We start from the raw sequence: 11,412 nt of genomic DNA, 5'->3' as shown, positions 1-11,412 counted from the left end.
CCAGGCCTCAAACTATATTATAAAGTAGTAGTCATCAAAACCATCTAGTATTGTTTAAAAATAGAAAGTTAAATCAAGGGAACAGACTATACAAAAGGAATCAGAAACAACAGAACTTTAGTAAGTCAGTGTTCGATAAATAAAAAACATGAATTACTTATGAAAGAACTCTCTATTTGACAAGAACTACCGGGAAAACTGGAGAGCAGTCCACAGAAATTAGGCTTAGACCAACCCCCTGGAGCAGAGGTGTCAAACATGCAGCCTGCATATGACCCACAATACTCCAGTGTCTTGAACCAGATTAAAATGTAATTGGGAAGTAGTTAATGAAACAAATAAAAAACAGTAAAACACAGGTAATGTTACATTTTAAAACTAAGTCAAAATGTGACCTGCAGGGATCCTTATGTAGCATTCAGTGGCCCATATTTTTATTTGAGTTTGAAACCATTGACTGACACTATATTCCACAAGGCATTATAAATGGATATATGACCTAAACATTAAAGATCATGCTATGAGAAAATTAGAAGAAAAGCAGATCACACACCTTTTATACTTATGGGTAGGAGATCTATTCTTAACCAAACAAAGGATAGTGAAAATTATAGAAGACAAAATAAATATCTTTGATTACACTAAACTTCCAAAAAAAGTTTGTTATCCATGATATATAAAAAAATTAACATGATGTATATATACACACATATGTGTGTATGTGTGTCTATAATCAAAAAAACCATTTCTCAATTGTCAACAAGCATAATCAGCTCTCAAAAGAACTGTAAACTATTAACAACCCCATGAAAGAACACTCCAAATCACTAAGAACACAAGGGATGCAAATCAAAACAACTTTGAGGTTTCACCTTGCACCCTGCAAATTGACAAAGATGTCAAAAAATGGGAATATTGTTGAAAAAGTTGTGGGAAGATAGGTTCATTGGTAGATTGCTGATGGAGCTGCAAAAAAAAAAATTTTTTTTGAAAAATAATTTGGCATTATGCAAATAAAGTGATTAAGATAGTCATACCCTTTGACCCAGATATTCCATTACTCGAATTTTAGCCCAAGGAGGTTGTTGATAAGAACAAAGTATTCATATACATCAAAATTTTTATAGCAGTGCTTTTTGTGATAGCCAAGAATTGAAAACAAAGTAAACCATTGATTGGGGAATGGCTGAACAAATTGTGGTTACACAAATGTAATGGAATATTACAGTACGGTATGAAATGATGAATGTGATGAATATAGAGAAGATGGGAAAGAGTGAAGTAAGCAGAGCCAAGAAAACAATATGCTATAACAATGTAATGGGAAAGGACAACACGACACAGAAAAAAAAAATCAAAAGCTAATATTACAATGTTATAAAGAGCAAGCATGACTTGAAAGAAGAGATACGAGATGACATGCTTCCCTTTGTAGTGGTGAGATGTCTATGAGAGGGCAGGTAGGTGGCACAGTGGATACAGTGCCAGGTCTGGAGTCGGGAAGACTCATCTTCTTGAGTTCAAATCTGGCCTCTGACATGTACTAGCTGCGTGACCCTCGGCCAAGTCACTTAATCCTGTTTGCCTGTTTCCTCATCTATAAAGTGAGCTAGAAAAGGAAATGGCAAACCACTCCAGGACCTTTGCCAAGAAAACCCCAAATGGGGTCACGAAGAATCTGACATGACTGAAATAGCTGAACAAGACCAACAACAACTGATGTCTACAAGGGTCGCACATATTTTCATACTTTTTTGATTTTTGATCGGTTATGCTGATTTTTCTCTCTCTTTTTCTGTCTTTAAAAATACTATTTATTATGTGGGATAGGTTTCTGGAGTGGGAGGGGAAGGAATGCTGGGGGAAATGCAAAAAGAAACAGAAGACATCAATAAACATTTATTTTTTAAAAAGACATCAATGAAAGATTTTTTAAAATAAAGCAACTTCTTGCTGTTTGTTATCTGCAAAGAAGAAATAATGCACAGTACCTGGCAAAATAAAGACCACTTGAGCAATGATGGTACTGAGGAAGAAAGGAAAACAAGGCTTCTGGTAAGACTGTCTCCTTTGCGGATTTGGGTTTGCTCTTTATTATTTATTATTTTGTGCATATACTATACTGACCAATGAATGCAGTGTGTACACACATATGTGCCTCATAAAAGTTTGTTTAATCTGTTGAACAAGCTGATCTTCAGCAAGTTTGTATTCAATAAAGAGACCGAATAATTTCATTCAATTCAGTTCAACAAACACATAATAAATACATATTATGAGCAAGACACTGGGGACAGAAAGTCAAAAATAAGTCCCTGAAAGAATTTCAGACATACATACACACACACACACATTCTCTCTCTCTCTCTCTCTCTTTCTCTCTCTCTCTCTCTCTCTCTCTCTCTCTCTCTCTCTATATATATATATATATATATATAGCACACATATATAAATGTGTGCATATGCATACACATCTATATACACACATGTATCTAGATAGACAGATAGATAGATAGATAGACAGACAGATAGAGCCAATTAATACAAGATAATCTGAGGAGGGAGAGAGGATTTACAACTGGCAAAAATCAAGACAGGCTAGTAGGAGGCAGTATTTGAGCTGAGTGGCGAAGGAAGCTAGGGCTTGCAAGAGGCACCAGCAAAGAAGGCATATGTTCCAGCCCCATGCAAAGACATATATGAGAGATGGAATGCTGAATTCAGAGAAAGAGAACATTTAGTTGGGCTCAAACCTAGAGCGTGTGAAAAGGAAATAATAAATGGTTGGTTAGTTGGTTGCTATCCTTTGCTTTGGAAGAGGACCAAAATGACATCACTATGCTAGAATCAAGTTCCAGTGCTTCTGACTGTGGCTGATCAGACCCATATGAGCTCGGAATGCTCTACCACAGGTTGTTCACAAATAGTCCATGTGAACATTTGAGGTGGATGCTCTAAATCTGCACATCCTGCATTTCTTTTGAGCTACTTCAATTCTGCTTTGCTCATGGAACACAGAAAGTTAGAAGCCAGATTGTGGTATACTTTAAATGCCAGGTAGAAGTTTGTATTTTATGCTAGAGGCAATGAAAAACCATTAAAGATGAGGAATGACATGGTCAAACGTATGCCTTAGGGATGTTATTTTGACTGCTGAATGAAGAGATTAGAGGGAGGGGAAAGGCTTGGAAGTGGGAAACAGAGAACAGTTAGGATGCACTCGCAATAGTCTAGGGAGGAGAAAATGAGGGACCGAGTTAGGGTATAGCAGGGTCAGTGGAGAGATGAATACAGGGATGTGATGGAGGTAGGATCCAGAGTTGGCAAATGACTATTCAGGTTTAAGAGAAAAGAGTTGAGAATGACTGAGGTTGCCAACCTGACTAACTATGAGGATGGTGGTGTCCTAATGAGTACATAGAATTCTGGAAGAGGAGGAGGTTTAGGTGAGAAAATAGTGAGTTCCATTCTGAACACACTGAATTTGAATTAGTAATCCAGTTTACCTGTTCGATAGAATGGATGAAAGGGAGTGAGTAAATCAATCTGGAAAGGTAGGTTGAAATCACATTGTGGAGGGCTTTAAATTCTGGCCAGGGATTTTATATTTAACACAATGGCTCTCAAATCACTGAGGACCTCAGAGAGCTTTTGTTTATGTGGATTATATATATTGATACTTCCCATATTAGACAGACATTAAAACTGATAACAGTTTTTTCAGTTAATTGTGAATAGTATTCTTTGATATTAAAATTAACTTGTTAAGTGGTAATTACTTAATATGAATCTATGAACTTTTCAGACTGTTACATTATAACCCATTGTCCTGCCTAGTAACTTGAAAGGATCTTTTACCCATGTATGATATTGTAACATCACGCATTGGTTATTTGGAAAATATTGGTTCACTGAGTTATGCAGATCTTCCAAATGGTGACACGTCATTATGCAATATCCAAAAATCACATTTGTTACTATCAACTTCTTTCCCCCCACCCCCCACCCCATCTTGTCAGAAAAGCCATGAAGTATTGGGAAGCTGTCAAGTTCATGGCGACAGATACAAGTTTTTCAAATTCTAATTTTCACTGAAAGCTCAAATTTTATCATTGCCAATGAACACTGTCAATTGTTTTCCTTTAAGTGACAGGCTGACTTCATTCATTTTCAAGGAACTGTCTGCCAAATGCCCAAATCTGAAGCATAGTTTATCTCTCAGTTGTTCTTTCAAGTCACAATGGTGTTCCATGAGAAAAGCAGTTAGTTCGGCTCATAACTCAATCACACAAGTGAACCTTAACATAACCACAGTGCTTTGGTATGCAGCAGGCATGCTTTACACATACTTCCCACTTAATCAAATGGAATATTAAAAAATATGTGTACTCAAAGGTCAAGATTTAATAAAATTAATAACTTTTATTGCTTCATCAAGGATATTCTCAAATGAAACTGGCATTTTACTTTTGTGTGTGTGTGTGTGTGTGTGTGTGTGTGGCAGTGAAGAATACAATGACCACTAGTACAGTTTGGGGCCACTGCCTTGATTCCTGCTAAGTCATCATCATTTTTACCCAACATTGCTTTTTCATCATCAGTGCAAATGTCAACACAGTTGCTCCAGGGTAAACCATGAGATTCAAAAAGCTCATTAAACATTTTGAGTACCTGAGCACCACTTGTGTTTGTTGCCAAATACTCACAAAAAATTTTCTTCGGTTAGTTGCTTCTGATACCAGGTGAATATAAGTAAAACAGATTCATCTATTTGTAAGGCAATTCTGCAGATATTAATTCAGCCTTCATGTTTGCAGCTAAATCTTTAATTCATAGGTCTTGTGCTTCTGGAAAATTCTACTGCACACTCATAAGAGAATGAGAGTAGAAAAAAAAAATAAATATTGTCTTGGTATTACAGTTATCTCTTCCACATCATGATTTTCCCCACTGAGGTTTATCTTGATATATCATGGGTAGGCACAAGAAATTAAATGGGAATTTTGGGGGAGTTCTGTGGAAGCCATAGACAACATGCGAAGGCCAGCAGATGACAGAAAAAGTTTAGAAACTCAGAAAAGCAAATACTTAACCCAAATTTTGCAATAAGGTAAGTACCCCATAAAAGAAAAAGAAAAAAAATTCAGATTTCTTCTCTGGTATGGAGGCCTCAAAATGTTTACAAAAAGTTTCTAGATCACCAGGAGTGCTTTGCCCCTAACCTCCTCGATACAGAAGGGATAACTGTATAATGAAATAGTTTTAACTTTTCAGACCCCTTGAGTTTCAGGGACCCTCAAACTACACTTTGAAAATTGCTGCTAGAGATAACAAGGAACCATTGAAGATTTTTTGATTAGGGGAGGGAATGAAGTCCAAAATGCATACAGTTGGTGAGGCAGGACAAACAGCAGGAAAGAACATTTAGGTGAGAGTAGGAACTAGAAAGATTGACTGTCTCAGTCTCACAAGCTTTAAAGATGCAGTCTTTTGCAGCCAATCAAAAGAAGCCACCTCTACCCTAATGGTAGGGACTGCAGAGTACCTCCACGTAAGGCAATCTAGGTATACCCAGGCAAGCTCCCGTAGGCGTACCTCTACACTAGGTGACCTGGACAGGTTCCAAAGGCTCCATTAGATTTGTATTGAAATAAAAGGATAGGATGTTAAATTCATCTTCTGAAGGCTCATTAGAAGCACCTCACTTACTAGAGGGGCAGACAGGAGGAGAACAATATGCTCCTCATCCCATTCTCCTGTTTGATATTTTTTACTGGGACTTTGTGTTTTTTTATCTGTAATGATGATTTCGCTTCAGTAGTTTATTGGCTGAGTTCTTGAGAATATTCTAGGGTTGTATTTGTATTTTGACTCTGTCAGTTTGTGAAAAATAATAAGCTTCTCATGTATTATTCTTCAGTTATTATTATCTCAAAAGGTCATTTTAAAGTGAGGTTGTTTGGAACTCCAGATGCTTCTTGTTGGGATTGCTATAGTGGTGATAGCACCGAACTGTAGGATACTACAAGGCATCTATGTCCACTCAAGAGATTGGACCAAAAAATTCACGTGAGGAAAAAAAAGCCTATCGTCCAGACCATAATCAATCACAAACCAAGGAATTATTTTGTGCCTTCTATGTGCCAGGTGGGTTTTGGGCATACAAAGATGAAAGCTAAACAGTGTCTGCCTTCAGACAGTTTTATTTGGGGAGAAAATGTATACATATGTAGATACAAAATACATACTAGTCAACATGAGCAGGGAAGGCAACAGCAATGAGGGGAGCTAGGAAAGACCTTGTGTAGAAAGTGGTACTTGAGCTATCTTGAAGGATAACAGTTATTCTAAGAGGTGGAGATAAAGAGGAGGTGCAGTCTTGCAGTCAGATGACCAGTACAAACAAATGGAGTTAGGAAATGGAATGTTATGGGTGAGGAATAGGAAGGGCAGTATGGCTGGACCATAGTTTTATATACAGGAATATTGTTGAAGACTGGAAAGGTAGGATACAGACAGGTTGCAAAAAGCTATACATGACAAACAAGTTTATATTTAACCTTACAAGAGGGAGGTATTGGAGTTTAATGAATGGGGGTGGGGAGGAGAGAAGACATGGCTATACCTGTGCTTTAGGAAAATCACTCTGGTTGCTACGAAGAATGGTTTAGATTGGGGAAGAGATAAAGCAATTGAGACCAATTAAGAGGCTATTGCAATAGGTTAGTAGAGAAGTGATGAGGACTCATGGGGTTGGCCACCTGAATGGAGAAGATAGAATGGAACGGGAGGAATTTGGAATTAGAAATGACAAGATCTGGCAACCAATTGGATCTATACAAGACAGCCAGGAAGAGGTGAATGCTGTCTTGTCCCATATGTCCAATTGTTTGCCAAATCTTGTCATTTCTAATTCCACAACACCCTCCCTTTCAGCAAAGGAGGCTGAGAAGAATCAGGCAAAGAGGAAAGAGAACCAAGGGTGAGTGGCATTACAAAAATCCAAAGAGGAGTAGCTAGATGGTCAACACCCTAGAGAGGTCAAGAAGATTACGCCATGCAGTTGAATGCCTTACATGTGGACGAGCAATGGATCTAGTACTAAATAGAAGAGAATAGATTGGATTGTATTTGGGGAAAATTGGGCAGTTTGTACAGTGATCTGACCAAAAATGAAAACAAAAAAGCCAACCCAAGTTGACCCCAATATTCCTCCAGTTATTCTTGTCATAGTTCGGTTGTTTCAGTCATGTCCAGAAAACGAAGTAGACCAGTCAGGTAGCATGAGTGAAGGGGAACAGAGTGAGAACTGTACTAGGCTCCCTGGATGTTAAAAGAAGTAAACAGAGGCATGTTGGTGTGGGTGGGGAATGGGAATGGGTGTAGATCTTATGAGAACATGGACAACAACTGCACAGAATGAGGTGCAGATAGTGAAGTGACCTACACTGCTGGAAGGAGCAACCACATCGAGATCACAGTGCCACCCATGAAAGCATTAAAGTCTAGTCTCAGATTCGGATCCCATAGAAATAATAAGAGACAGCAAGGCAACAGGGTGAATTCCTACATAGAATGCTGCACCTGGCCTCAGGCAGACCTTAAAACACAAGCTATATGATCTTGAGAAAGTCACTTTTCTCAGACATGGTTGGCTCATCTGTAAAATGGGGACACCTATTTTGAGTCTCAAATGAGCAAGTGCTAACTCGTGTTCAAATGTTAAAACACCATATAAACGCCATTATGATTTTTGATAGGCGCAGTTCATTAGAAGGTGAAACAATACAGTAGCCCTGTGGCCTGGCAGTTCAGCAGAAAAGCAAGACGGAGGGAATTTGGGGAAGAGGAGAGGGGTGAACCAAGGGAGTCCCTTTAGAGTTGTAACATCCGACAGGAGGGACTGTTAAAGGAGGAAGGGGAGAAAGGAGGGAAATTCTTATAGAAGGGACTCCCAAGGTTGCTGCTTTAGGGACCTAGGAGGGAGACTACCAGGAAGGAAGAGTTCAGGCTATAGGAGTAAGAGGATTGGACGGCAACTCAATGGATATGCCCTGGCTGTCTGAATTTGTTTTTCACACCTTCTCTTGGTTAGGGGAGGTAATTGAGTGCTTTGGTTTAAAAGACCTCCTGCTGGGTGCCAGGCTCCATGGGGAAGTAAAATAAACAAGACATAGTTAATTGTGTCAACTCTGCTTAATTATGTCAATAGAACTTGGAAAGCAGGGTTTCCTAAGGAATTCAGAATCAGAGCTGATTTTAATGTTAAGGATAGCCTACCTAAATACTGCATTCATCTGACCACATCAATAAATACTTAACTCTCTATTTATAGAGATAACGCATCGCAAGTAAAAGATACGACTTTCAGCCTCCTGGTGAAGAGGGAAAGGGCAATGGAGCCAGTATACCTGGCTTGGAGCTTAAACATCCCACGCTCAGCCAGTTACTTACATGGCTGACCTCACAGAGGTAAAGGAACTCTAGAAAACTGTAAAAGTGCTGCATAAACACGAATGGTTATCCTATGTGTACAATGCTGTGGTTTTAGGGGATTAAGATGTAAAGGGTAAAATTTTCCGTTTTCCTGTATAGCTTGAGAAGTTTTTAATTTTAGCAAGAACAATACCCATGTTTAATGAAAAATGAAAAGAATCTCAACTTTATTATTTGAATAATTAAGGAGTAACACTTTAAAAGTCTCATGTTTGATCGTTATCCTTAGATTCTAATCAAATGATTTAATGTCATCATTGGCAATGATTTACAATCTCCTCCCTGACCTAATGGAACACTTAAATAAGCCTAAATGTTAATGTTCTATTGACAATTATTACCCACTTTGAAAATTCTTGTCATAAATTCTTATCATAGCCAGGAAAATTACTTCTGCTTTTGGACTATCTTTTTTAAACCTGAAAATGACAGGTGACTTACTGAGTTACAAAGAGGGCTGCACTAAAGATTAGGAGACCCAGGGTCCTAATAACACCTCTTGACAATAAAATAGATGCAAAAGCTTGGGAAAAGCCATTGAAGTTCTCCAAACCAGTTTCTTCCACAACAATGCCATTTACACCAATTTTAAAGTTTGCTTTGCATATATTACTTCATTTGGGACTTACACCCACGTGAGATCCTATGTGTATTGCTGTTCCAATTTTACGTTACTTCCCACCATCCCATTTTACAAGGTGGTGTGGTGGTGATGGTGGGGAACCAATCCTTAGGTGAGCCTAAGTTGTACAGCTAATCAGAGTAGGGTTTGAACTAAGATGTTTCTGACATCAAGTTCAGCATTCTATTTAGACCTCATTATCTCTAAGGTTCTCAGTTCTTAACAGCCCATGGCTGCTCTTTCATATGGCTCATGAATTTGGCTCCACTCATTCCATATTCACATTAAAGATACACACACACACATACTCTCACAATATACACTTATCATTTAAAGAGCTAAGAAGTCAAATTTTTGTTTTGCATTTTGAAATGGTACGTAACTTCAGAGGTTAAAACAATACCTTCAAAAATGGAAAATGGTTGACTCATTGGGGGATGAAACCCACTACTACTGCAAACCAAAGTGGGCTGTTCAATTCAATAGAAAATCTGAATTGACAAAAACATGCCAAAAAATAGCTTGCAGAGCTACAGCCTTCTACTATGTGTACCCACCTAACTGGTGCCTGGTTAAGTTTGTGTTCATTTGGTTTAAGTTCATTATTTGTGCTGTTGGTAGCAAAGGTGAAAGAGTTTTGACGTGTTACGCCTAGAAAATCAAATGGTAAGAAATGCTTTCCAATAAGAAATGACACAACTAAAAATGGCAAATTAGTCACATGGTTGTTTAATTAACAGGTTTAAAATGATCAACAGTCAATTAACTATGTGGCATCAAATTCTGGTTTTATTCACTGTACACACATGTGCCTTGGTAACAGATGTTTGTGTATAATACACATATACAGTGAAAGACTTTTCTGTATAACTTTTGATGTAAAGTGGAACATTTTAAAAAATCATTTCAAAAAATCAAATCTTATATAATGGAAACACTTTAACCACAGCATTCACATGCTCTTACTGTGGGTCCCAGAGGCTTATCTAAACGCAGGCAACACAATTAAACCACCTTCACTCAAAATGGTGTCAGGATGAAACTACCTATTTACAGACCACTGATAAGTTATGACAACACTATTTCTCTGCCTGTCACTGCATTTCTTTTAACCCCCCGGCACTAGGAGTCAGGATTTCCTCAGCACTATGGACTTATCTCAAATGCGTTAGTGCAGAAGAGTTGAAAATCTGGGCTGCTACTGCCATATACAGAAATGGAAAGATGATTTGGAAATAAAGGAAAGAAAAGTGATGAATTGCCACATATCTGTTCTTAAAAGTTTCCAATTTTCAAAAAAAAGATAAAAAAACCCATAAAACTTTATATATTATACAAATGGTAGAAAAATAAATCTAACAGGTCTGGAAATTCTGATATGAAACACGATGGCCAATGACTCCCAATATTTTAAATTTCTTTATAGAATTTAAGTACTGTAGTTTCTAACTATGTCTAACTGTAGTAGTTAACCCCTCATGTTTCTATCTGCAATAAACTTATATCTAACATGTATATACATAGGCACAAACTAGACATTACAATAATGTATATAAACCTTGTAAAATTTTAGTATTGTTTACAAATTTTTATTACTTGAGAAACAGAGCTAAGACTTGGCAAAAAGAAAATATTTGAGAAAGGCTCTAATGTGAAACTATTTCACTATAATCTTTTCCAAAATTTCCTATCAGAATAAAAGCCAGATAAGCTCTTTAACATGAGAACTATGAAACTAATTTTGTTATTTAACCATATACATACCACATGGGGGGTGGGGGTGCAGAAGACAGGAAAGATGGAAGAAAACGTGAACTCTAAGGAAAATATATTGAATAAAATGAGGCCCAAATATTTATTCACATATAGACACACGAAAGGTGGGAATCAGCCATGGTGTGCTGGCACCTAGTAGTCCAGCCAAAGTCCATGCTTGCCTTCCTTATTTGGGTTTCCCAAATTCCCTAAGAGATGGACCCTAAAATGGACCCCAAATTCTCTAAGATTAAGGACCACCTGAAGGGCAAGAGTATGTGTGAGAAGGTGACAATATATTACAAATGAGGGATTATGAAGGAAAAGAAACATAAAGGTTATGTCAAAGAAATGTATAATTGAAAAAGATGGGTTGGGGCACATGGCAAGAAATAACTAATGGACAGCCTGCGTAATACGTTGGTACCAAGATGTCATGAAAACTCAAGGAAGCTCCTAGCATATTGAATGATCTCTCAAGTGGTATATTTATAAAAAAACATAATTAAGAGACAAGAAAAGAAAGCATATTTAGATTG

Source organism: Trichosurus vulpecula, chromosome 6 (genome assembly GCF_011100635.1).
Source record: "Trichosurus vulpecula isolate mTriVul1 chromosome 6, mTriVul1.pri, whole genome shotgun sequence".
Classification (NCBI taxonomy): domain Eukaryota; kingdom Metazoa; phylum Chordata; class Mammalia; order Diprotodontia; family Phalangeridae; genus Trichosurus; species Trichosurus vulpecula.
Note: the sequence above shows the minus strand (reverse complement) of the source record.